The 26,473-nt window shown below is 42.4% G+C and overlaps 1 long non-coding RNA gene across 1 annotated transcript in view; it reads right to left on the reverse strand.

Moving 5' to 3' along the window:
* Positions 1-825: 825 nt before the first annotated feature.
* Positions 826-26,473, reverse strand: part of LOC307199859 — a 531,299-nt gene continuing 505,651 nt past the window's right edge. The window contains exon 3 of the long non-coding RNA XR_013832244.1: positions 826-1,064. This is a non-coding gene — a long non-coding RNA (uncharacterized lncRNA). The remainder of the gene's footprint in view (positions 1,065-26,473) is intronic.

A 26,473-nucleotide genomic window follows, 5' to 3' on the forward strand; every position in this document is an offset into this window, starting at 1 on the left:
TTCTCCAGGTTTGTTTGTAGTCATTTGCGTTTTTAAGGCTTTAAGCCAAACAACTGTTGGGGGCCCAGGAGCATATTCGGAAATTTAAGAAACTTTTTTTGTGGGGGAGGGGTACAAAATAATACAGATTTCACAGGAAAATAGTGGTTGCCCTCAGACCAGCACTGCCACAAACAATAGTGAAAACGCAGAAACTCCAAGCCGAATGAAACACAGACCAAAAGAAAAAAGAAAAGAAGAAGCAGGTAGCACAAAACCAAAAATACCTTGTAAAAAATGGGAGCGGCTGGAGCCTTAGTGTGTGCCAAGGGTTTTGTTTAGAGCATCATGTGGTGCATGTTGCAAACCTTAGCTCTGAATCATCAACAGAGACAGTGTTTTGCTATTTCATCTCCAAACCAGTTTTTGCCTCTTCATATCAATTACTGCTTTCATATAACAGTTAGAAGTAGTGTGAAATCTGAGTATACTTAGCAGGTAAAGCCCACAGGTTCTCTGAGACCTTTGTTTTAATATAACACAATTATGGTCACAGTTCCCCCCCCCCCCCCCGGGATGAAACCTCCTCCTTTGTTTTTTCAAGAAACAGCTGGATCTTGTCACAATGGTTTAGGTACGAGATATCGTGTCAGACATTACCTAGTTAGTAGAGTCTGCTTACTCATGAGAAGCAATTGCTTTAGGGGTCTGTGACTAATTTCTGACATTATATGGTGTGCTGAAGCACCAAACCGAAAGGCTGGATATGGAGGGGAATAATAGGAAGAAACAAAATGACAAAAAGTCATGTGGGACATTCCTCACAGCAACCCTCGGAGGTACAGTGGTACCTCGGGTTAAGTACTTAATTCATTCCGGAGGTCCGTTCTTAACCTGAAACTGTACTTAACCTGAAGCACCACTTTAGCTAATGGGGCCTCCCGCTGCCGCAGCACCGCCACGCAATTTCTGTTCTCATCCTGAAGCAAAGTTCTTAACCCGAGGTACTATTTCTGGGTTAGCGGAGTCTGTAACCTGAAGCGTATGTAACCTGAAGCGTATGTAACCCGAGGTACCACTGTACTCTGGACTGATACATAGTGATTGTCCAAGATCAGCCAGTGAGCTTTTTGGCTCAATGGTGATTTAAATCTGATTTTTCTACAGAGAAATTCTTCACTTGGCCACCACACTCGCCTAGCTCCCTATAGCAGAATGATCTAATTTACAGTGGTATCTCGGGTTACAGACGCTTCGGGTTACAAACTCCACTAACCAGGAAGTGGTTGCTCCAGGTTAAGAACATTGCCCCAGGATAAGAACGGAAATCGCATGCCAGTGGCACAGCGGCAGCAGAAGCCCCCATTAGCAAAAGCACGCTTCAGGTTAAGAACCATTTCAGGTTAAGAATGGACCTCTGGAACGAATTAAATTCTTAACCCGAGGTACCACTGCATTTTAATTTAACCAATACCAAGTTCCCCTTTTGCTGTTTCCATCAACTTGTGAAATACTATCTCATACAAGTTCCTTCCTGGTATTTCACAACATATTTCAGTGCTTCTGCTTATTTTGCTATGGAGCAAGAAAAAAAGCAATACTATTTTTTTTAAAAGGAATGGGGATTTGGAATTATATAGGGAAAAGAAACTTCTTCAAGAACAGGCACTTCTTCTTTCTCACAGATGTCAGCAGCAGATGGAAGACATCATGCTTTTATTTAGCCGTCTGCATCATTGTGCACTATTGGAAGCAGTCAAGGCCAGCGCAAGACATTTTTCTGCCTGAGGTGAAGGACAAGATGGCGCCTTCCCTCATTCCATGTATAAAGCCAGCAAGACTGGTAGTTGACACTTTATCACCAGTGTCAAAATAAAACTCAAACTCAAAATAAATCTAGTCAGCTTCTGATCTTAAATGGGGATACCATCTTGCCCTTGCCTCAGGCAGCAAAATTGCTTGGACTGCTCCTGCCTAATAGTGGCATCAATCCTGCCAACAGTTGTTTAGTGGGAAGCTTTTTGTTGCTTGTAAAAAGTTGAAGGATTTCCTTTTGTACATTGTCATGTAGGTTAAGAAATGCAGTCCTAAGCAGTTTGACTTGGAAGTAAGTTCCACTAAAAAGTACAAGGCGGGAGGCAAAAACTAGATGTGGTCCCAGCACAAGTGACAACCCACCATCCAGTTCCCTCTCTTCCTGTAAAAGTTAGCCCCTGGGATGCATAATGTTGGCCTTTGCTTCCCTCATCCCGCTAGACATTATGGGCTGTTCTAGGAAGATAAGGAGAAACATCATCACAACATGATTTTCAGGAACTAAATGTTGTGGGAAGGAGAGGGGGAACCTGGATGAAAGGCTGCAGTTTTTGGCAAACTCACATTTGGCATCACCTCCACTCCTGTTCTTCCTTCCAAATAAAAATGTTTAAGCCTGCAGAACTCTTCTTATTCTGGAAACATTTTTGCTTTTCAGCCAGCAGCTTTACCCTGGCCTTCACTTTTTTTCTTGGCACGCTCTTGCCTTCAGTTATCATTGGATGGTGATCATGTGCTGTGATTTCAGAAAAAAAGTTAACTTTGTTTGCAAATGAGAGATAACAGAAAAGCCAATATTTTCTCCGCAAACGGAAATTTAGATTCACTAGAAATGAAACAGCAGTTCTGTTACGATGAGAGCCATGTTGAAATGCATGCTCTGTTATTTACAGATATGCAGGTTCTAAACCAGTACGTAAATGCTATGGGCTCAGTTTTATTAAGTTTAGGTGGGAATTACTATAGACCTATTCATGTGTAACTTGTATGTATAGCATATCCATTTTGGCAGCTAAATGTGGCTCCATATCCATTGCACAAACCTCTGTTCATACGTAGGAGCTCTGTGCATTTGGGACACATGCACTGTTTCATGTGCTGTTACTTCTCATTAGAAGAAGAGAAGAAGACAAGTTTGGATTTGATATCCCGCTTTATCACTACCCGAAGGAGTCTCAAAGCGGCTAGCATTCTCCTTTCCCTTCCTCCCCCACAACAAACACTCTATGAGGTGAGTAGGGCTGAGAGACTTCAGAGAAGTGTGACTAGCCCAAGGTCACCCAGCAGCTGCATATGGAGGAGCGGAGACGCGAACCCAGTTCCCCAGATTACGAGTAGACCGCTCTTAACTACTACACTACACTGGCTCTCATTAGGGATCAGACAGAAATACTATAAAACAAGGAACTTCCTTTAAGCAACCTTTTTCAGCTTCTAACTCTCTCTGACCCTCCTGTGCTCTCTTTATACCAGGGGTGCCAACATGAATAAAATATTGGGGGGAGATAAGGCCCGCCATGCAAGATTGATCACATGACACAGTGCGCACACGCGCGCACACCCCCCCCCCATTTGAATGGCAATGCCCATTAACTCTGGGGTGGTCCAGCCCCCTCAATTTGGGGGGGGGAGGCCAAGGGACTTGGGCCCCCAGGAGTTGGCTCCTGTGCTCTAAACTTTCAGTGCTGAATGACTTCCTGGTAGCCGTTCCCTTAACCTGTGCCATCTCTCTGTGTCACTAAGTTTCTATCCCTGACTGTTGTCCTAATCCTCTCTTATAAGTTTGGGTGGGGGTGGTACACCCTAAAACCCTAGAAATTAATCTCCCTTTCCTGAGCAAGGTTCTGGAGTGAGTGGTCACAGACCAGATCCAGACTCTTTTCGAAAAAACTGATTTTCTGGATCCATTTCAGTTGGGATTTAGGCCCAGTTTTGGCACAGTTTTGTCACCCTGTATGATTACCTCTGTTGAGAGAAAGACAAGGGAAACATGTCCCTGTTAATTTTCCTCAACCTCTTAGTGGCTTTTGATACCATCGACCATGGTATCCTTCTGCAGTGAATGTCCGAACTAGGGGTGGGTGGCACCGCTTTGGGGTGTTTCCAGTCCTACTTGGATGGCCGTTTCCAGATAGTGTTGCTTGGGGAATGATTTTCAGCCCCATGGAACCTTCAATGTGGGGTTCTGCAGGACTCAATCCCCTATGTTGTTTAACATATACATGAAACCACTGGGTGGAGTTATCCAGAGGTTTGGAGTACATTGTCAGCGGTATGCTGATGACACTCAGCTCTGTTTCTCCTTTACATCTGCAGATGAAGCAGTGGAAGTGCTGGACCAGTGTCTGGCCTTGGTAATGGGCTGGATGAGAGCCAACAAACTGAAACTCAATCCAGATTAAGACTGAGGCACTGTTGGTGGGTGGTTCCCTGGACCGGATGGGTGGGAGATCAGCTGCTCTTTATGGGGTTACACTTCCTCTGAAGGAGCAGGTTCATAGCTTGGGGATACTCCTGGATCCTTTGCTGTCGCTCAAGGCTCAGGTGGCCTCAGCGGCCCAGAGTGCCTTCCATCAGCTTCGGCTGGTGGCCCAGCTATGCCTCTATCTGGATAGGGATAGCCTAACTACTGTTGTCTATGCTCTGGTAACCTCTACCTCTGAATATGGTTTGGAAACTTTAGCTAGCGCAGAATTCAGCAGCCAGGTTGCTCACCAGAGCAGGATGGTTTGAGCATATTATACCGTTCCTAGTCCGACTGCACTGGCTACCAATGAGCTTCTGGACCCAATTCAAAGTGCTATAAAGCCTTAAACGACTCAGGACCACAATACCCCAAGGACCGCCTCTTTCCATATGAACCTACCTGGACCCTGAGATCATCTTCTGAGACCCTTCTTCGTGTACCTCCTCCTCAAGAAGTCCGGAGGGTGGCAACATGAGAACAGGCCTTCTCTGCAGTGGCTCCCCGTGGAATGCTATCCCCAGGGAACCTTCATTATATACCTTTAGGCACCAGGCAAAAACGTTCCTCTTTAACCAGGCCTTTGATTGATTTGATTGACATCCTACGCCCTTTTAAAATGTGGCTTGGGGGGTGTTATTGGGTTGTTGTTTATATTTTGATTATGTATTTTGTGGTTTTATATTTTTATTTTTTTCTGAGACCTCCGGGTATAGGGCGGTATATAAATTCAATAAATAATTATTTTTTATTATTGTTATTTGGGGTGTGAAGCAAGAAATGCAAGCTGCAGAGGAATTCCTCTGCACTTTGCACACCCAAATGAATCAAAGGAGCGATCTTGCTGCCGTTATTTTTGCATGAATGCCAAGTGGCTGTTAGGATGGCATGATATCTGATGCTGAAGCAGAATTGTATTCCAAAGCAGCCTGAATGACACCAGTCTTAGATGTAATGACGTCTAAAAATAGGGTGTTTGGGAGGAGCTATTATTTATAGAATGTGTGCTCCTGTAGTCACCAGCTTAATGTTATTATTAAATATGTATCATTCAAACTGGAAGATAGGATAATTCAGAAGAAGAAGATGTCTTACAATTTTTTGATTAAACAAGTATTTGAGCTTGACCTGGGGGTGGGGGCAGAAAGGACTGTTGACAGTTATTCCCTGTTTGTCTAGGGCATCCAAATCAGGACCTGGCAGTTCCATTTTCTTTCCTTTTTTTACTTCCGCAGCTGTATTTAGAATGTGGTGGGCTCAACCGATCCTTCTTCAAGGTGCAGAAGGTCAGGAATCTGGCAAGGCACTCTGCACATAGTCAACAAGTGGATTTCCTAGACACACCTGTTAAGTGGTTCAGAGGCAAAAGAGTTAACAGAATGGCAGCATTTCTGTGGTTAAAAACAGATCTAGAAGCTTCCTGTATGTCACCAGTGCTATTACAACTCATATTTTTACAGCTCTGTTTTTTAATATTTTATTTCCATTTATAATATAATCTACAATGAACAATGTCAAGCAATAACAAAAAAAATCAGCAAAATGTTCAAAAGTAACTCATTCCAATTTATTACTTTAAGATGAATGGTGTATAACTCTAGCACCATGTCTCTGTGCTACCAATTTGGGATCTACATTGATGTTTAAAGTACTTTTATGGCAAATTAAAAATGAGGATTCAGTATATAAATATAGAACACTGGAGTTTATTATGATTATTTGGGGTAAGCTAGAAGAAGATTCTGTATTAGAAGGAAACCTTCTGTTTTAGCAAGGTTCTCTGTTGATGAAATAGACCTGGGAGACTTTTATCCCTTCTGGGGACAACTCAGGGCTTATCTACACCTATCTTTCCTCTTCTCTTTCCAGGCACACACCACACTTTAAAGCTCAGTATCCGAGCACCGTTTCTTTCACCCTGGAGCTTTCCCTGCAAAACTCGTTCTTCAGTGCTCCATCAGAGCAAACGTCAATCTGCGGAAACCCAAATAAACATTTGCTCTGATTTTCGAGGGGGTTTCCGAGGAGGAAACTCTGGGGCAAAACAAACAAACAAACAAACATGCTCTCACTTTAAAGTGGCTTTCGAGTGACTGGGGAAACCCAGCCAGATGGGCGGGGTATAAATAATAACATTATTATTTATTATTATTAAAGTGCACTGCAGACCAGTGCATGGACAGAGCAGGGGGAAAAATAAGTGTGGATAAGCCTGCTGTTGCCTTGCTGTTCTTTTTTAGGTCAATTTGCAGTTGGGTCCAAGGACATCCAAAGCAGTGGGAGATCTTTCAAGTGACTAGTTCTAGCCACATATGACACCTGACATCCTTTTGTTGTTAACCTGGTGATCCAATCAAGTTTCATATCATTCATAATTCCATTCTATATCATTTAATAATACTATTAAGCTTTGTGTGTTATTAAACAGAGCCATTTGTTTCAATTACAGCCAGGATTCTGTGGTTTTTATCATGTACTCTTCTGGGTTGCTACTGAGGAAAATGGAACCTCGACTGAAATCCAATGGATTTTAGTGCACTGGCCAGGATTGGCCATGGTGCACTGGTGTTGATTGGATCACCAGATTAACACATGTCTGGTACCCTTGCACATCTGTGCCATAGAACTGTGGGCCTCAAGGCTTGGGGGCAGACATCCAAGGCTCTGTGCAGCAGAACAATCAGGAGGACACCAAAATGAAGCAGGGTTGCGTTCTCGTGTGTCAAAGTAAGTGTCATCTTAAAAACAGGGTTAATTTGCTCAGAATAGCTTGCTCATGTTTTCTGTTTTATCAATAATATAGAGACTGTTTCCCTTTTTCTGCTAAATCAAATGAAGTTAATATGTAATTGGTTTATTAAAAAAGATAAAGAAAGCCCTCAACCTCTTAACCAAAGTAGATTAATACGATTCCATTTCCTGAAGATAAACTCACACAAAGTCTGATGTATTCCTGGAACTGCACATTGTATTGTGAGCCTTCTTGATCTCGCTATCTTTCGTTTCACATGCTGATAGAATCATGCATAAGATAATCCTGTTTTATCCAGCGCACACTGCATAAGACAATGCATACCGAGAAACTTTTGTCTGTAGAAATAGTATGTACTGGATAAACGTACGTGCTCATTGGCCATGTCTACGTGTCCTTACCCCTATGTGGTGTACAAATATATTGGCGGTTCTAAACAGAAATCTTCATGATGGGAAGTGTGAATGATTGAAACAAGAGGCCAAGCTGGCATGGGGAATCCTCCTTGCACATTTTTGCATAATGGTGATGATGTAGTAAAATCATCCCATTTGCATGATATGTTGGTATTCAGATGTAATGAAATCAACTATGTCCGCCTGCCAACCTAGCAGTTCGAAAGCAGCCCCGGGTGCAAGTAGATAAATAGGGACCACTTACTGGTGGGAAGGTAAACGGCGTTTCCGTGTGCTGCGCTGGCTCGCCAGATGCAGCTTTGTCACGCTGGCCACGTGACCCGGAAGTGTCTCCGGACAGCGCTGGCCCCCGGCCTCTTGAGTGAGATGGGCGCACAACCCCAGAGTCTGTCAAGACTGGCCCGTACGGGCAGGGGTACCTTTACCTTTACCTATGTCCGTGATTAAGAACGTGCTCACGTTCACTAGGCAGTAACTGTATGTTATGTACTGAGTAGAATAGGATCCAAAAGGCAGCAGTCTGATTGGTCCAGAACAATAGGATCCTGAAGAAGATAGACACATCCATCAGGTATCTGCTTGTGTTTTTACCATGGGCAACAGTCAGAGGGGAAGGCTGTGTGATGGTGGCTTGTCCTCTCTCGATACTGGGATGACGCAGCAAAGGAATGACCAGCAATTTTGGTGGGCTGATGCCGCTCTATATCTTAGCTAACATTATAATAAGTAGGAGCAGGAGAATGGGAATAACTGGTCGTTCAAGATGTGCAATCCCTCTGTGTCTCATGAAGGGTACATCAAAACAAAGGTATTTTGTCTTGATAGTGAGGGCAAGTGAGGGCAGTTCATCCTCTCAGTCACGTTGTACCCTCTGGCAAGCCCACCGGCAGAATGCTGCTCTTGTTTCGTGAGGAGAGCCCTCCCCGTGTTCCAGAGTGAAGATAGATTCCCTCTTGTTTTCAGCCATAACCTAAAGGGAGCTTTCAAAATATGGAAATAAAGCAGGAGAAGCTGATTCGAAATCACAACAGTATTTGACCTGTCTGCATGCATCAACAATCCTGATTTTAGCTACTAGCAAAAGTCGGCTGTAATCATTCTTATTTGTTTGCTTTGGTTTCTGCCCTGCAGTATGTAAAAGCAATGAAGGGGATAAATATCAGATAAGGAGGGAAAAAATGAAGGCAATGCTTTTTACTATAGAAATCCTTGCCTGTGCATTCTCCTTTTCTTTCCCTGTTTCCTGAACATAGGCATTCTACAGTGAGGTGAAAGTCATTTGAACACACATCTTTAGCCCTAAGAAGGAACGTCTTAGAATGCAGCAAAATTTTATACCACTTCCACCACACTTGGACCACTTGTTTATGCCTATGTCTTTGTCTGTAAGGCAAGGGTGGGCAAAATCCTGATCTCCTCCACCCCCAGGGGCTGAGTTTGACAGTTTGACAGTCTGGTGGTACCACCTGACATCACAATGAGATGAGGGGACCTAAGTTTTGTCCACACCTTTGATCCGCTGATCATTGGGGCTTGCAAAACATCACACACAGAGCTTTGTGAGCCCCAACGGTCAGCAGTCAGGGCTTGCGCACTTTGTACATTGAAGCTATGAAAGCCCCATATGCCCTTTATGGCATAGGTAAAGGGACCCCTGACCATTAGGTCCAGTCGTGGCCGACTCTGGGGTTGCGGCGCTCATCTCGCTTTATTGGCCGAGGGAGTCGGCATACAGCTTCCGGGTCATGTGGCCAGCATGACTAAGCCGCTTCTGGCGAACCAGAGCAGTGCACGGAAATACCATTTACCTTCCCGCCGGAGCGATACCTATTTATCTACTTGCACTTTGACGTGCTTTCAAACTGCTAGGTTGGCAGGAGCAGGGACCGAGCAACAGGAGCTCACCCGTCGTGGGGATTCGAACTGCCGACCTTCTGATTGGCAAGTCCTAGGCTCTGTGGTTTAACCCACAGCGCCACCCATGTCCCACCCATTATGGCATAAAGGGGATCAATTTAACAAAAGAATGTAAGCAAACATAATTTTGGAGGCATTCGGTCCCTTGGCTTGATTACAAAATCAATACATCCTGCAGCCAAATGATCACTGCATACCAGACATTTGAACAAAGTATTCTCTCTTCTCCAGTCTATAGCACAGTGCGAAAACACTTGGTTTGCATTCCCTGACATCTCCAGGTGGGTCCAAAAAGGCCCCGGTCTGAGATGTCAGAGAGGTACGGTTGGTTAAAACAGACAATGCTGAGCTACGTAACTTGATCTGGCAGCTTCCTGTCCTCATTTTCTACCAGATTGCTAGATTTTTGTGTGAGAAATAAGCTGAGTGAGAAGTAGAGGACTTGGACAGTAGTTTTAATGAAAGGACTGGGCTCCTTCAGAAGTCAGGGCAGCATGTAAATTGAGTAAGTAAATAAATAATGGGGAAAGGTGGTGATGGGGGACCTACTGCCAGCTTGTCTGAACATTATACTTTGTTGTCCTTTGTGTGCTATGTAGTGATGGACCAATGTGTCAATCTCAGTTTCTCATTTTTCCATTCTGAAATTTTGCTTGTCACATGCTCTCTAAAAGATGCGATATTGTGCACACTTTCCTTTAATATGCATGTTGGCACACATATATTTCGATTAAGAACTGCATCATATTCAGGAGAAGTGTGGTGTTTGAAGGATAGCTGCTTTTCAGTTCATCTATTGTTTCCAGAAGCGCAAATTTGCAGGGCAACGTGAACCAAACCTAATTTCTCCCAGATCCTTAATTCTGTGCTCATGCAAGCGGTGCAAAAAGGGAAATAAAACCCAAGAAACTAGAGGTGTGATAAAAAAGAGATCAAGCACAGCTGCAAACTAATGCAAAGACATGTGATACACAGGAAATAATTTAGTCAGTTCTGATATGGGCCAGATAGGAATCCAAGACCACACAGTTTGAAGGTTCACTAGCTGGATTCTTTTAAGATATTTTCTCTGTTTTACTCTAGGGGATGTGGGGAGATAGACCTGTAAATCTGAAAATAAACAACTGTATGTGACATAAAATTCCACCATACTGAACAGAAATGTCCCTTAGAGATCTGTAACTTATGTGTTATCTTTCTCTGCAATTCCAGATTTTTTTTATACCATAAGGATATAGGCAGATTTTTGAAAACCGTTTCCACTGTTGTGCTATATAGATCCTGACAGTTGGCAACATCCATGAAATTTATTTATTTTTTAAATCCTTTTGGTGTCCTTTTGGTATATTTCTGTAGTGCTAACTCAGGAGAAATTAGACTATATTTTAAACACTTTCGCCAACTCCTGATAAATTTCATTATAGAATAAATCTGTGGACATCACCACCAAAAGTCCCTTCCTTCCCACAACCTCTCCAACAGTTTGGTGATGTATTGGAAGTAATATGAGAAAGATGATGTCATCAGTGTCGTTTTTTTTAGGAACATTCCCTCACATGTGCAGGTGCTGATTTGTACCACTTTGAGTTCCAAAGTGATTTCCAGTCCATGCCCTCTATACCTTTGTCTTCTCAATCCTGCCCACTCTTTAAGAGCCTTTTGGTCTGCACTGGGTCCAGACTGCCATGCTCTAGAACAGGGGTGTCCAAGACTATGATCTACTCCCACTATTAAAAAAAAGGAAGTGATCTACCCAAAGTTGTTGAGCTTTTTTGGGGAAGCTTTTCTTTTCTTTTCGCTAAATCTATCAGGATCACAAGAGCGACCAGGATTGACCAGGGACACCCTGCAATCGACCAGTAGATCGTGATCGACCTGTTAGACAGGCCTGCTCTAGAACAATGTATTCTATTAATAGAAGATGTCCATGCCCTCTATACAAATATTTAGAACCTTTTCCCAAGAGGAATTTATATTATTCTAATTCTATAAATTTGGGACTCGGGTGGCGCTGTGGGTTAAACCACAGAGTCTAGGACTTGCCGATCAGAAGGTCAGCGGTTTGAATCCCCGCGACGGAGTGAGCTCCCGTTGCTCGGTCCCTGCTCCTGCCAACCTAGCAGTTCGAAAGCACGTCAAAGTGCAAGTAGATAAATAGGTACTGCTCCAGCGGGAAGGTAAACGGCGTTTCTGTGCGCTGCTCTGGTTCGCCAGAAGCAGCTTAGTCATGTTGGCCACATGACCCGGAAGCTGTACGCCAGCTCCCTCAGCCAGTAAAGCGAGATGAGCACCGCAACCCCAGAGTCGGCCACGACTGGACCTAATGGTCAGGGGCCCCTTTACCTTTAATTCTATAAATTAGAAGATGTCAGGCTTCAGGGAATCAGCTTCCTCCCTCTGTGGTAGTAGATAAGCAGAACAAAGAAAAGGGGTCTTACCAGTTTGAAATTTTAATAATCACAGCGAGAGAACAAAGAACACATCTCCTAGAAATGGCGGTGCTCCCAATTAAGAATCCCACCCCCTTACGTCCCTATTAATCTACATCACTGCTCTGTCTTGTAATATGAGCTTGTCACCTTTGTGCTTTGTGTGCTTTCTGTTCTGCCACTTTCTCAGCTCTTCTTGACCTTGGGGAGAGTGGATGAATGCTTTCCATAGACAGTGAATCTGTTAACCCTCTGTCTCCCAGTGTTTCTTCTCCTAGGTGTTCCCCATCCATTTTCCCCCAGCTTCTGTCTTCTGAACTATGTCCCACTGCAAACCACTGTTCCAAATCTATACTACTTCCCTGCTCCTGGGAAGATTCAGGATCTGGATCAGGGGGGGGGAGGGGGAGGGGGAGGGGGAGGTTCCCACCATTCCTTCTCAGTACAGCCCTCCTCAGCACGGTCCCTGACAGAAGACAACCACTTCCTCTCTGCATTCACTTATTCCTCTTTAAAAGCTTTATATGGATTATAACAGGCATGCAAGAATTGATCTTAGATATTTTAGACACATAAACTTAAACAAATACATTTTACGCACTTATGTACATGTATGTGTGTGTTTATGTATACGCACATATATATGAGAAAGAATAAAATACATCAGTATTTCATTTGAGTGAGCAGAAGTGAGGCTAAGCCATTACTATATTGTTTCCAACAGGCTGTGTGGTTGAACATCATCCCACATCTCATTGCGCCAGGGCATGATGAAATTGCTCCATTGTTCGATGAATAAATTCTTTGGTTGCTTGCACTCTCTCTCACACTTACAATATTAGTCAACCTAACCACGCAGGCTGGCTCTTATCACAAAATCTCTCCATTCATCAATCTCCTGTCTGTATGATTGTCTCATTCTGTGTGCTTCATAATTATGACATAAGCACACCTACACCCCAGTCTGCTTTACATTCGGCTGCAACACCATCTTCTTGAGAAAACTGGTTTTAGATTGCTGATTTTAGAATGCTTAATAATACCAGGAAATGCAAAATTCTGACAAATGTTAGTAGTCCACCATGTCCCGTTATGAAAAATCATGACCATTTTATTGGCTTGACCACTCGGCTGCATAAACCCAGTTCAGGCGATGGGAGGAGTGGGTAGCCCTACCTCCAATATGCCCAGTCCTGCTGCCTCTACCCTGACCTACGTACATGTCTGAAGGAGTAATCTTTGTGTATTTGGATAACTGTGTACTTTGAATCCTCCCATCACCAGGAACCATGAGTGATCATAGAACATTCTAACTGCATTTAGCTAGGTCCATTCAATGTCCAAAGGATTGGGGTCGCAGCTAATGGAGATGAGGATGTTGGCATGGGGCTAGTGTGTGCTATTCCACTTCTGCTTCCAATGTGTTTACCATGAGATCGTCCAGAGGACCACTGTTAGTTATCCCCTGTGTTACAGAGACCCAAGTAGCTTCCACTAGATGCCGTGCATTTAGGGTCACTAGTTCCATGCTGTGCTCTTCCAGCAGAGATTTGGCAGGCATCATCAGTACTGACTTTCAGGCATCCCTTGAAGACCATTTTGTGGCTTTGAAACTGTTTATTATCCAGACACTTTCATGATTATTTGTATTTTTTTATGGTGCTTTATGTTTTATTGCTGTGCCTAAACAAGGCTATATACATGAAACCATTAAGGATCGTCATCAACATCAAATACTGTGGGTCAATATACACTTAACAGTAAGTGTGTAACGTTCGCCAATAGCAGCTTCCCTACACTTGCAAATGGAAGCAGGGCGGGGGAGAAATTTTGTTGTGCTCAAAGTGCAGGAGGGAAGAAGAAGAAGAAGAAGAAGAAGAAGAAGAAGAAGAAGAAGAAGAAGAAGAAGAGTAGTAGTAGTAGTTTGGATTTGATATCCCGCTTTATCACTACCCGAAGGAGTCTCAAAGCGGCTAACATTCTCCTTTCCCTTCCTCCCCCACAACAAACACTCTGTGAGGTGAGTGAGGCTGAGAGACTTCAGAGAAGTGTGACTAGCCCAAGGTCACCCAGCAGCTGCATATGGAGGAGCGGAGACGCGAACCCAGTTCCCCAGATTACGAGTCTACCGCTCTTAACCACACCACCACACTGGGAAGAGTTAACCCACTGACTGCACGCTGCAATTCTGATCCCCACTCCCAGCTACTAGTTTCAAAAGGGGGTGGGGGGTGGAATGGGTCCACAAATTTTAAAATGATGTGTAGTTTGGCCACATGGCATACTATACACATGGCATTTATAAAACTATATTGAAAAAATAGTGTTGCTTTATTTCTTAAACATTAATTAGAAATTAAACAAATGATGCAATCTTGAGGGTTTAGCTTGAAAAGAGATTTGAAAATAATAGCACATTTCACTCAGTTCCTAATAATGATTAATGGATAGCACAGACTCAGTGCCTGCCCAGCTGTGGCTGGCAACAAGACCAGAACTTCCTCCTACACCCACACACTCCCTCCCCTTGCTGGCTGGTAGTGCATTCATGGTAGTTTTCTTGCGAGGCAAATGGCTTAGGAAGTTCATTCCTTTCCAGGATCTGCAGTTGGGGATGCATGTCACCTTTGATTTGTCCTCAGCTAAGTTGGCTAAGGATGGAGGAAGAATTTGCAGTATTGCCTGAGGGCTGCAGTACTGCCTCTTGTCCTTTCGTAAAAGGTCAGCTACCGAGCTTCATAGCTGAGTGGAGGCTTGAACCTGGTTCTCCCCACTTCTCCCTAACTTGACACACTAACCACTATGCCATGCTAAATACTTGGGGTGATGGTTCTACTTCTGCCTGGAGTTTCACATTGCCACATGTGCATGTATCATCTTCCCTGAGTCACTGTTTAGAAACTGCTGATGCTCACAGGTACTGTCGCTTTTGGTCCAGTCTTAGAGCCAAAATTGATGAGACACCATTTATACAATGAGTAGTAGCTATTTCAAGTGCATTGTAGGTGTGGGTACAAAACTGGATCAGGACCCCAGACCCCCTAAGTGTCCAGGGACAGCCCCCCAGATTTGCAGAAGCTGTCCCGGTTTCTGATTTGATCCCAGAATGTCCCACTTTTCCTTAGGACGCCCCTGTTATCTTCGGACAAAATGTTGGACGGTATGGACTTATGATACCCCCGAAACAAGAAGATAAATAACTCTACAACCTTTAGAAAACATCTGAAGGCAGCCCTGCACAGGGAAGTTTTTTTAATGTTTAATGTTTTATTATGTTTTATACAGTATATGTTGGAAGCTGCCCAGAGTGGCTAGGGCAACTCAGTCAGATTTGTGGGGTATAAATAATTTATTATTATTATTATTATTATTATTATTATTATTATTATTGAATAGGACATCCCTATTTCCATCAGAGAAATGTTGGAGGGTTTGGGACCCTAGGTTTAACCTTTTGCCCCAATCCACATCAAGTACCTGCTATTTGCACTGGAGAGCCAAGGCTTAAGGCTGCATACTTGGCACCAGGGTGCCAATGCAGACTGCATCCCTCCACTGGCCATTGAGCTTTTAGAAGTCATTCGCAGAGTGGCTAATTGCACAAATGACATTTCACCTAGTTTGACCCTTAGACTAGCAGCCAGCCCCGAGCCCCACAAGAACTGTTGAGCATGGGGGCTGAGGAAATGTTAAAAATGAAGGTTACGGCCTTCCAGAGCAGAACCAATAGCAAGCAAGGTGTGAATAGGGGAGCTTCGGGATTTAAATGGTGCAGGAATTCATAGGCCACAGTAACACAGGAAAATGAACTTCGTTTCCCAGCCTTTTGGCTAAGATCAAGTGATGTGTAGGAAAATGAACTTCAAGCAGATTTTGCCACTTTGAAAGGCAGCAGGCCCTTCTGCCATGCACCTGACAGCCCTATTGAAGAGACATACAAAGAGGGGGAAGTGTTGCTTTTCCTGGTACATTTCTATCACTTTCCTAATCAGATTGACAAATAGAGCAACTTATTGCCTGGACAGTGGTACAGTGGAAACTTGGGTTGCGAATGTGATCCGTGCGGGAGGCACGTTCGCAACCCGCAGAGTTCACAACCCGTGGGTTGCGATTCAGCACTTCTGTGCATGCGCAAAGCATGATTTAGTGCTTCTGCACATGCACGAGCACCAAAACCCGGAAGTAACCCGTTCCGGTACTTCCGGGTTCGGCACGGTGCGCAACCCGAAAACATGTAACCTGAAGTGTTTGTAACCCGAGGTACCACTGTATATATGTCAAATAATGATAATGTCCACATCTTGAAAGGTGGGTCTTGTAGTAAAATGTCCGTATGTGCTGTTTTGATGAAAATAACTGTGCTACATGAATTCATATTTGACTGTTATAATGATATATTAAGCCCTTGCTCCTCTTTGTGTGCAAAACAAGTAGGTACAATTCATGAAGTATTCCAGCGCCTATAATATACATTCAAAACCTACCGTATTTTTCCGTGTATAAGACGATGTTTCTTGCCAACATTTAAGGCAGAAATCAGGGATTGTGTTATACATGGATTGTGAACGCAGAGGGGGGTGGGTGATTGGCAGTGGTGGTGACTGGCTGGGTGAGCAACTGGCGATGGTGACCTCCCCCAAAAGCTCAACAAGTTGATTTCTTAATTTTGGGTTCAAAAAAATTGGGGTCATCTTATACATGGGGGCGTCTTATACACAGAAAAATATGGTATGTGTTCTGTACAATAAACACATAGATTACTCTGTCTTCCAATGCTTGAGATCAAGGGCAGGGAAAGATTTAGCCTATATTGTGCCCTCCATATGTTGTTAGATTACAACTCCCATCATCCCTGATGACTGGATATGCATCTGGGCCCCACACTGGCTACCTCTGAGTTGGAAGACCAGCTGTGGTGCAGGGTCAGTGTCCCATGTGCTGTGCAAAATGCCTCCATCCACAAAATGAGACCTGTCTGTGTTTAAGCCCATTCTTTGTCCTCGCAGCTGCGTTGATTTTGCAGAGTTGTCTTTGGGCATTTTTAATGGCCCTGCTAACTGGCATTCCTGGTTTCTTTTCTTCAGCCGCCTTTGTGGGACATACCATGATCCACTCGGCTACATCAGCCTAGTCTTGACTATCACATGTTATACATTCTCCATAGATCCATTTCTGTTACCCGCTGCATGATCATGCTCTGCCCTGAAAACATTTAATTTAGAGGTTTCTAATGCAGTTTGTTTCATCTCTTTGCCAAAGGTATCATTCCTCCCCACACATAGGGGCTATTCATCAGCTGCCAGGTCTACAGAGCAGTTCCCAGTTGGCCTTTTCCCTTAAAATGACTAACTTCTGTGCCAGATTCATTCCTAATTTCGTGGGCTTCATAGTCACCATTTGTACTATTTCTTCAGGCTGTAGTTTCCTGGAAATGGTCCCAGAAGTCAAGCAACCAGAGTCACAATGTTATGAAGAATGTTTAGTGGAGTCTCCTGTTCTTTCGCACATTCCTCCTGTTATTACAGCCACTTCCTGCAATATCGATGCAGGAACAGGCTTAACAGGTTGGGGCCACATGATGATGATGATGATGATGATGATGATGATTGTGATGATTATGATGTCTCTTGCAGGTACCAAATGCTAATAAGGATATTTGCATGAATGCAGATCAGTAAAGTGCAAACTTTTGCCATTGCATCTTGGCTCCCAGCAACTGGATTGTTGAGGAGAGCAAAAGGATGTCGATGCGCTGGCAAATGGCCATGCAAAAGACCCCTGTCTTCTGTTTGGCTTATTCAATAGACTTTATGTTTTATCTCCAAGAAGTTACGGAAATGAACTGACATTCTGATCCAGCTGTTCTTAGCCTGATTCCCCCCCTAGGGTCCTTTACAGCTGCTGTGGCAATTCAAATGCATAATCAGTGGGAAGCAAAATTAAAAGTGTGGTTCTGCACAGCAATTTATATAACACGGTATTATCCACTAATGCCCGTCTCCAGATAGAGCCTTCCATAGGGTTTGCTTAGAGCCAAACTAGAAGTGACATTCATTGTGTGATTGCAGTCAATGTGCCCAATTCTTTAATTTAAATAGCAGGCATGGAGGAGCGGGGAGGCAATTACGTCTTGGTGCACTGCAGTGGTGGTGATAGACTCCTGCCTTCGCCCTCTCCGTGTGTCCCGTGAAAACTGTACCAGAAGCTTCTGTTCACAGTGGGAGAGAATTTTCCATTGGCACCAGAAGCTACAGGGAGACAATTTTCATTAAGACCTCAGCATTTGGCAGGGTGAGGGTTAATTTGGGGGATGGGCCTGGCAGAATGTAGTCCTACCCCCTCCGATGCATGGCACATGCATAAAAATGGCTATCATTCTGCATGTTTCTTTTTCCCTGCCGGTGACAGCTAATGAAGTAGAACTGAGAAACACCCAATGTGATGATGCCGTAACATGGAGAAAGCCAACCCTCACCAACTTAGTGCCCTCTGGGTATTTTGGACTACAACTCTCATGCACCCTAGCTAGACACCAGATTGATAGAAGCTGGAGTTAGTGATGCTACAAGCATTAGAGAAGAAAGAAAGAATTTGACATAGCAATACCAGTTTTAGTGGTTCTGCCTGGACTGAGTAGGCAGAGGGTTGTTCTATTGATTGCTAATTACATTACAAACGATAGAGGACCAAACAAGAAATGGCGTGAGACATCCATGATCAGATCTGCTGGTCTTGTTTTCTTCGCTTAGAAACTGTTGAACTTCCAGCATCTAGCGGCCCTTTTATTTCAGCAGACATAAGCCATTTCTACTTTTATAGTTAGTATTTAATTGATTATATCTCTATGCTGCTTGCTAAGCTTATTGCACAACCTTTAGAGATGACTGTAATTAAGCCAATTACATATCAATTGATGAAATAAATAAAGCATCTGTTTGCCCTCCGAAAGATTTAATGCACACTGCAATGACATTAGCAATTCATGTGCCATCTGGGGGGGGGGGGGGAGAGACAGCGTTTTACACACACACACACACACACACACACACCCAGGCACAAAACCAAACCCCTTTGCTCAGAAAACAGATTGTCTCTGAAACAGTGGCTTGCAGTGAGAAAAGTAAAAAGTGCTCTGGAAATAAAACAATAATGTGCAAAAAAGCAACAACCACAACAACCACAACCCAATAACCTGACTGCATGAAAGTGAAAGAAAAGAATAAGAGATGAAGGATATGAAACTCTGTCTGTTGTGCGGACCACAGTTTTGCGGGGATGTTGCCTCTGCTTTTTTTTTACTTGAGAGGGAGGGAAGAGGACTCGCATGAAACGCTACTTTCCAAGAGCACATTACTGTACTGCCGCTTTTGAAACGTTAATCTAAACTTTTCCTCCAGAGGACTTGAGTTTGTTTGATGAGGTGTCATGGGAATGTTGCTAATACTGTGCCCACATGGAAGGCCTGCTTCTGATTTGCAGCGAGGGCCTTTTCTGAAGCCCATATGCTTTGAGCAAATCAAGTGCTGATTATAAAGGCTGGAAAGATAGATGCCTTGTCCCCATGTGAACTTGGAGGAGTGGGAGGGACCAGAGGAAGGAAGAAATCCCCCTTTCCAGTAACCCAGAATGGAGAAGGGAAAAGAGGATCTCATTATGCTGCTGGCAGCAGTGCGCACAGAGCCTCCCCCCCCCCCCCAAAAAAAAATATCAGATGCTTCTTTACACAAATGCACACATACCATCTTGTTAAAAACTGTAGGGATCGTGCTTACGTTGTCAGTAATGAGAGGAACAGCACAGACGGCTATTAAACGTAACTATCGTCCTGTTTTCAATTTCTGTATTCTTTCTCCACCAGGGCTGTTTAGAATTTTTCCAAAATAAAGGATTCCAAAAAAGAACCTCTTTAACATTCCAGCATGGTTTAAATTTGCCTTTTTTAAAAAAGAAGTATGCTAGGGTCTGAATGTCATCTGATGTATTACAGTCAGTTACACAGTTTCTTCACCACAAACATTTTGCATCAAACGTGGTCCATTTACACTGCAGTCCTAGGCACAACACTTGGAAGTAAATGCTATAGGCGTTAATGGAATTTCCTCCCAAGTAACAGTCACGATCCAGCCAGGGTTTCCTCTCTGCTGGCTACGGAGCAGCTTTTGCTTGCAGTGTTTTGCTCTCTTCCATAAATGACAATTGGACTTGGCTGTGCGACTTTGGAGTGCACACTTGTTTTAAAGGAAGTGGTCGGACTGAAATGTATGAATACGATTTGTGCATTCTTGGGTATACTATGAAAACTCATGCTTCAGTTTTATTCTGTACCCATTGTTTTAATGCACAGGGCTCCTGTGTTATGCTTTTCTTTCTCTGGAATGCTACCTTTTGCAACCTGAGCATCTTCCTCACTTTGTCTGTGAATCTGCCCTGCCCCCTTTGCTTATTGCTCTGGACTTGGCCTCGCCTGAGCTATGTCACTGCCTCTGGTTCTTTCAACGGACTGTTTGCAAGCCTGACACTGCAGGACCCTGACTAGTGACCACTGAAAATATAAGCAGATTCCAAGACTGGCCTTAGGTAAGAGACAGGTGTTTCTTTTAACCATAGCGAAATCTTGCATCACTTTCTGAGGGGTGTTGATTAAAAGGGCAATTTAACCTTTGCCCTACAAAGTGCAAGTGGTTGGGTGCCAGCCCATGACCAATGCAAGGAGGATCTCAAGCCAACATTTTCAAAGAAGCTCAAGAAATCTGAATGATTTTGTGCTACGAGTGTATACATTAGAATATCAGGAAAGCTTAAAAGAGACATTTGCAATGCTTTTTGTCTAACCTTAATTGCATAGTCTTCATTGCAGCAGAAAATTTGCTTTCATATTCCACATTTTGTCTTGAAGACCACAGACCACCACAGCCAGCATGGCCCAGCTATTCCAGTACACCTTCCCTACTCAGCTGTGGGACATTCCTGAGCCCTCCACTGCTCTTTGGAAAGCAAGCTGGCTCCATCCCATTTCTGGCTCATCCATCCAGTTGGACTCATGTAAAATTGTGAATGTATATTATCTGCACTCCGTTTTAGAGGACAATTAGTCCCAGTTTTCTTGCCTCGAAAGGCTCCTCATGAATCTTCCAGGTGATTAAAAACACACAGAGTTTCCCCTCCACAAAAGGGCAACATTCACACTAAGCATGGCCCAGATTAGCCGTGAGCAAACTCCTGCCATTCTGCTAATATAATTTGCATGCTCATGATGCAAGCGGCCTGCAAGGTTGCTTATATAATTCAAACACTGAAATATGCAATCCAAAATTTTCTCTAGCAAATGATCATGGAAATCCTTCAAAGAAACCAACAAGCAATAAAAGAGACAGTAGGCAGTAAAAGCATAGCATCTGTCAAATGCTTGGGCAAATAAAACTGTCTCCATTTTGAACCAAAATGGTAAAAATATGGGATATATTAATCTGGGAGGGTATTTAGGGTGAGAACTCGTATTTAGGGTATTTAGGGTGAGAACTCATTGCCAAAAGCAGAGGGAAGGTGTTGTGGACGGGATTTTATACCTGTGTGGCAAAATGTATGTGAGTATGGCACTGAGATGTGTACAGATAAGAATTCTGGAACATAGGTCTAAGATTAGACAAAATATTGTGGATGCACTCCTGATGCAAAACTACATTGAATATGGTCATACAATTTCTATTTTAATATCCATATGTAGACTTCCCCCTTAAAGTTTTTGGAGTCCTTGAAGAGGGGCTTGAAGGCTGTGAGGCACACAGAGACTAACAGCAGTTTTGAAAAGCAGGTTTTCCCCATCTCCAAAAGAAGACAAAACAGGGGCAACGTTTTACTAGCAACACATAGCAGGAGAAGTGCAGATCGTGCTTGGTAAATAGGGCCAAATTAGGACATACGGGGTCTTTGCAACAACTGTCTGATTTCATAATTTTATTAGAAATGGATCATATCAAAATGCATATCAAAATATATTTCAGAGTTTGAGAAGTACATAGTGAAGTGATTCAAAGTATTACAAGACACATCTTGCTCCATCCTGTAATATGCCAATTTTCTTTGTTTTAAATAAAGTCTTAATGGATATTAGCTACACTCATCATCCATACATATTTACATATCTCATCTTGTACAAAGAATCATTCATCTTCACATCCATAGGACTATGTATAGCAGTTACATTTGTTAGTGCTATATTAAGCAGTAAGCTCATTATGCCCAGAGGAATTACATCTCATGCCAAGGCAATTTGAGTAGATGGAACAAACCCCTAATAAAAAATCTAGTCTAAAAGGAATGTTTTTAGCTGCAGCACACTTAAAAGAAAATATTGACTTAAGTAACATTCCACTTTTCTTCCTCTCCAGACCTTGTCACCTTTTGATGATCCTTGGACGAAACCTGCACTTTATTAATCCGTTAAACGTGAGTGACAAGATACAACGTGAATGTTTCCTGTATTGTATTGCAATTTGCATTCCATGGAATTAAAATTATAATGCAATGAAATGAAGTGAAAGAAGCAATACAAATACAGTTTTAAATTGATGTGAATATTTAATGCAAACATGTCTTGGACCACTTGAATGAAGCTTGTGGACCAAAGGTGGTCTATGGACTCCTGTATGGGAGCTGCTGGCTTATTTCATTATTAAGTCATGTCATTGACTAGTTTGAAACATGTAGTTGTATCTCTTTCTAAAGCTGCTTCAGGTAACATAATTCCCGGCATGACAAAGAGATTGAACATGATATTGCTGAAGTGTTCTCCTTAACTGATTGTCCTTCAGGTTAAAATCCCTGCGTCATATTGTTTTGATGGATCTTAAATTCAAAGATAAATTGAATTGCTGTCTTTTACTGAGTCATCTTGCTCATTACTGACGACACGGACAGGCTCTCTGGGATTGCAGATGGATAGGTATCTTACCCAGTCCTTCCTAGAACAAAACAATACACTAGCCTTGAGGGTACTTCAAGAGTAGAGATGACCAAATTATTTGAAGAACAATCTAACATACTAAATATCTCTTAGCCTTAAAGTGATGTTGATTACATTTTTATGAAAAATTAAACAGATACCTTTGGTAGACATGAATTTTTCACATGACTGAATTTTTGTGTTAATTATTCTCATAATAGCAAGTCACTTCCCTCTCACCTGTTCTTCCATGTATTTATTGTTACTTATTACTAAAGATGATTCCCCCCCTAAGAAGTAGAATCCAAACAATTTTTCAGCGGGGGGGGGGTTGATCTCCACATGAGGTATATCTTGGTGTGAGCTGCCTGCTATACATTGCAAGTATCAATCATTTTTGAAAGAGTGACAGCTTTCTGGCAAAGAACGTTTGGGAATAGAGTGGCATCAAAAAGATAGTTGCATGCAGCAATGAAAGAATGTAAATGCAAACTTGAGCACCAAACAAGACTCTATTGCAAGCTAAATCTTGAATTCCCCAGCCCTTGGACAGATTTCCTCAGAACAATTAAGGGTTTGTCTGCACACATGATTTGTTACCAGCTAACGTTTTCAAATGCCCTTGTAGTCTCAGTCAAGCATGTTTCATTGCATGTTTATGAATGAAGTAAGAATTCTAATCTGTGTGACTATAAATGTTTACTGTATGTATATATGTACCTTTCTATGATTGTTTCCCAGCTGGATAAATGAGTGTCCACTTATCAAGGCTTTTGTCTTTTAATTGTTTAATTGTTTAATGTGTAGATCACCTTGAGATGGTGGTTTGGAATTAATAACTGTCATAATAATACCTTTCTGTCTACTTATCTGGACCTAGGAGTATCAGACCCCACAAAGTCGTCAGGTTTCAGGGTCTGCAGGGATATTGACTGTCAGTCTTAACAGAATACTACTTGTAATAATAATAATAATAATAATAATAATAATAATGAAAATAATAAAAAAAACCTCCCTTAAATCATTTCTACATCCACAAAATAGAGGCTGACATTGAAAAGCAAAAATTAATCAGCAAAATATGGTTAATGTTGTTTGTAGGCAGAAGTTGAAATAAACTTGGAAATGCCATAGAGGTGAAAAACTGACTCTCAGGCTCACACAGCTGGTGTATAACAAGAAATACTAAGACAGGCTTATTATGTTCCAGCTTATGTGTTACATATTTAGATTTCTTTCTAACTTTTCCCAAGGGCTCAGGGTGATTTGTAATATATCCCTATCTCTTATTAAAGCCTCCTATACATTTACTAGGAAAATAAGCTAAGAAATAGGGCAGGTCTGGGTCTTTTGCTGAAGCATAACCAAAGCAGATGACACACTTTAACAAAACAGCAATTGCTGTAAAAATGCTGGGCGGAGGGGGTCATCGCCTTGTGGATCTAATGGTTGGGCTGAGATTTAAAAATGGACCTTCATTGTCCAAATGCTCTACCTAGCATATGGCAGGAATTCTATGTTACTATGCAATTATCTATGACAGCAGTGTCACATGTTCAAGCAATAGCTGAAGTTCTCACGTGACAGACATTAATGTGTGAACCTAGTCTTGGGCATCAATAATCCTCTTTTTGCAATCAACAGCAGCATTTCCTATACTTGAGTTACTCTTCCTTGGCAATGGAGTCAGTGAAATCAACTGAGAAAACATAAATTCTCCTTTCACCCCAACACACACACACACACACACACAGAGAGAGAGAGAGAGAGAGAGAGAGAGAGAGAGAGTTACAACAGAAGATAGGATTCTGATTAACTCTGAAACCAACCACTGCACTGTCCCAGGAATATGATCCAAACAGGAAACACACACCAGTTACATCAAGACAAGTGGCATATAGTCACATCATTCTGGCCCCATTAGGAAAATCAGAAGCATATACTTAGGCAATTTGTGGTAGGAACGTTTCACAAATAACACTCAGAAGTCTTCTCAGAACCTGGGTGTTATCTCTGCATTTGGGCTCAGACCTAGACACGCACAATCGCTGATTTCATCTTCACGGCCTTGAGATTTGGATTTTTTTTCAGACCAGCATACAAGCACAATGGCATGTACACAATCCTTCTCCCAGAGCTAGCTTACCTTGGGCCCCCCAAATGAAGCTGTTAATATGGGGTTTCATATGCTTTGTGATTATTTATGGAGACTTAAGTAATAACTATGATATGAATTTAAGTAGCCTAATAATGTGATATTGTAGTATAATCGAAAAACACAGGCGCTCTTGTTTTTGCATGCTTGTTTCAAGCTGAGTTGTTGCAACAGACTCCTGTCTGAAATGATTCTGGTGAGCTGGAAAACTCAACAGGTTCAAGTCACAGCTTTTTGATGGCTATATAAGGCAACTAGTCCGCACTGTTCTATGTTGCCCAACCTTTTCGATATCATGTCCTTTTAAAGATCTTTATCATTATTGTTAAAGTGGGAAATGAGCAAGAGATGACCTCGTGTATCTGAAAGACTATCTTACTTCATCCCTTTGTACAGAAGCTGTGCTGGGATGCAGAAGAAGATGGAACCCAGATTCCAGCTTGTCAAGACTAGTGCCAGAGTATTCTTAGAAGTTGATTTTTGGATGCGAAATGGAAGAATCTTTCCACTTTAAGAGGATGTTGCTAAACCAAGCCATTTTGGCACGCTTCTTCTAGGGAATTGAATTTTTAAAAAGAACACTATTGGTGTTCTCTCAATGTCTTTCCACACATTAGGCTTAAGTGTAAAACCTACATTGACCAGACTACCCATTCATATTATAAATACCTCTAGGCTGCATTAACAATGATCAGACATAACATAAATATGAGAGAGGCAAAGACTATTTCAGTCTTACATATGAAAATACTCTGAGATACAAAGTCTATAATCTTGAAGCCATTTACTCTGCAATAGTAGTATTGAAATTTACTGGACCATTTCCACCCCAATTGGCTTGACAATCAAACATTTCAATGACTGGTTTGCAACCAGAGATATATCAATTGACTAGCTACCTTTGAACTAAGAACAGCATAATGCTCCTTCACTTCTTCCAAGGGAATGAATTCCAGCTCTCAAAATGTATCATCACCTTACAAGTGATCTCAAAATTGCGCGCTCTCTCTCTCTCTCTCTCTCCTTTAAGGAATTTGCCATTTGTTTCAATGGAAGATAGTCCACATCCTTAGACCACTTACTGTGCTTCACAGAGCGATCTGAAGCACATCCATTCATAAGTAAGTCCCGCGAAATTCAATGGGATTTACTCCCAAGTAAATTTGTTTAGAATTGCAACCTTGGACTAGTTTTTCTACCAATTTATTGGTCTCCATCACACATTAAACTTGTTCACAAATCACAATGACCACAGGTACAAGCTGTCTCCACACATGTACAAATGTTTGTGTGAAAGGATATACACTTGTTGATTTCTACAGTTCCACTAGATAGATAGATAATTTATTACGGTCGGAGACCAGCTTATAAAACACACTTGGGGTACAATCCCAGAAGGAAAACAAACATTTAAAACAGTTCCACTATTTGTACATGCAGATTGCTTATATGTTAAAATGTAACAACTGTTACGTTCCATAACTGCTCATTCAGTGTAATGAATGAGAACCCGCTTAACTGCATAAGGAGTGCTTCACTCCAATTAGTAGCAGTAATTCCACGCAGCTAGAATTCTATGCATTGGTGTGAATGTCTGCACTGAT

This window comes from Podarcis cretensis (genome assembly GCF_951804945.1).
Source record: "Podarcis cretensis genome assembly, chromosome: 12".
In the NCBI taxonomy this organism is placed as follows: domain Eukaryota; kingdom Metazoa; phylum Chordata; class Lepidosauria; order Squamata; family Lacertidae; genus Podarcis; species Podarcis cretensis.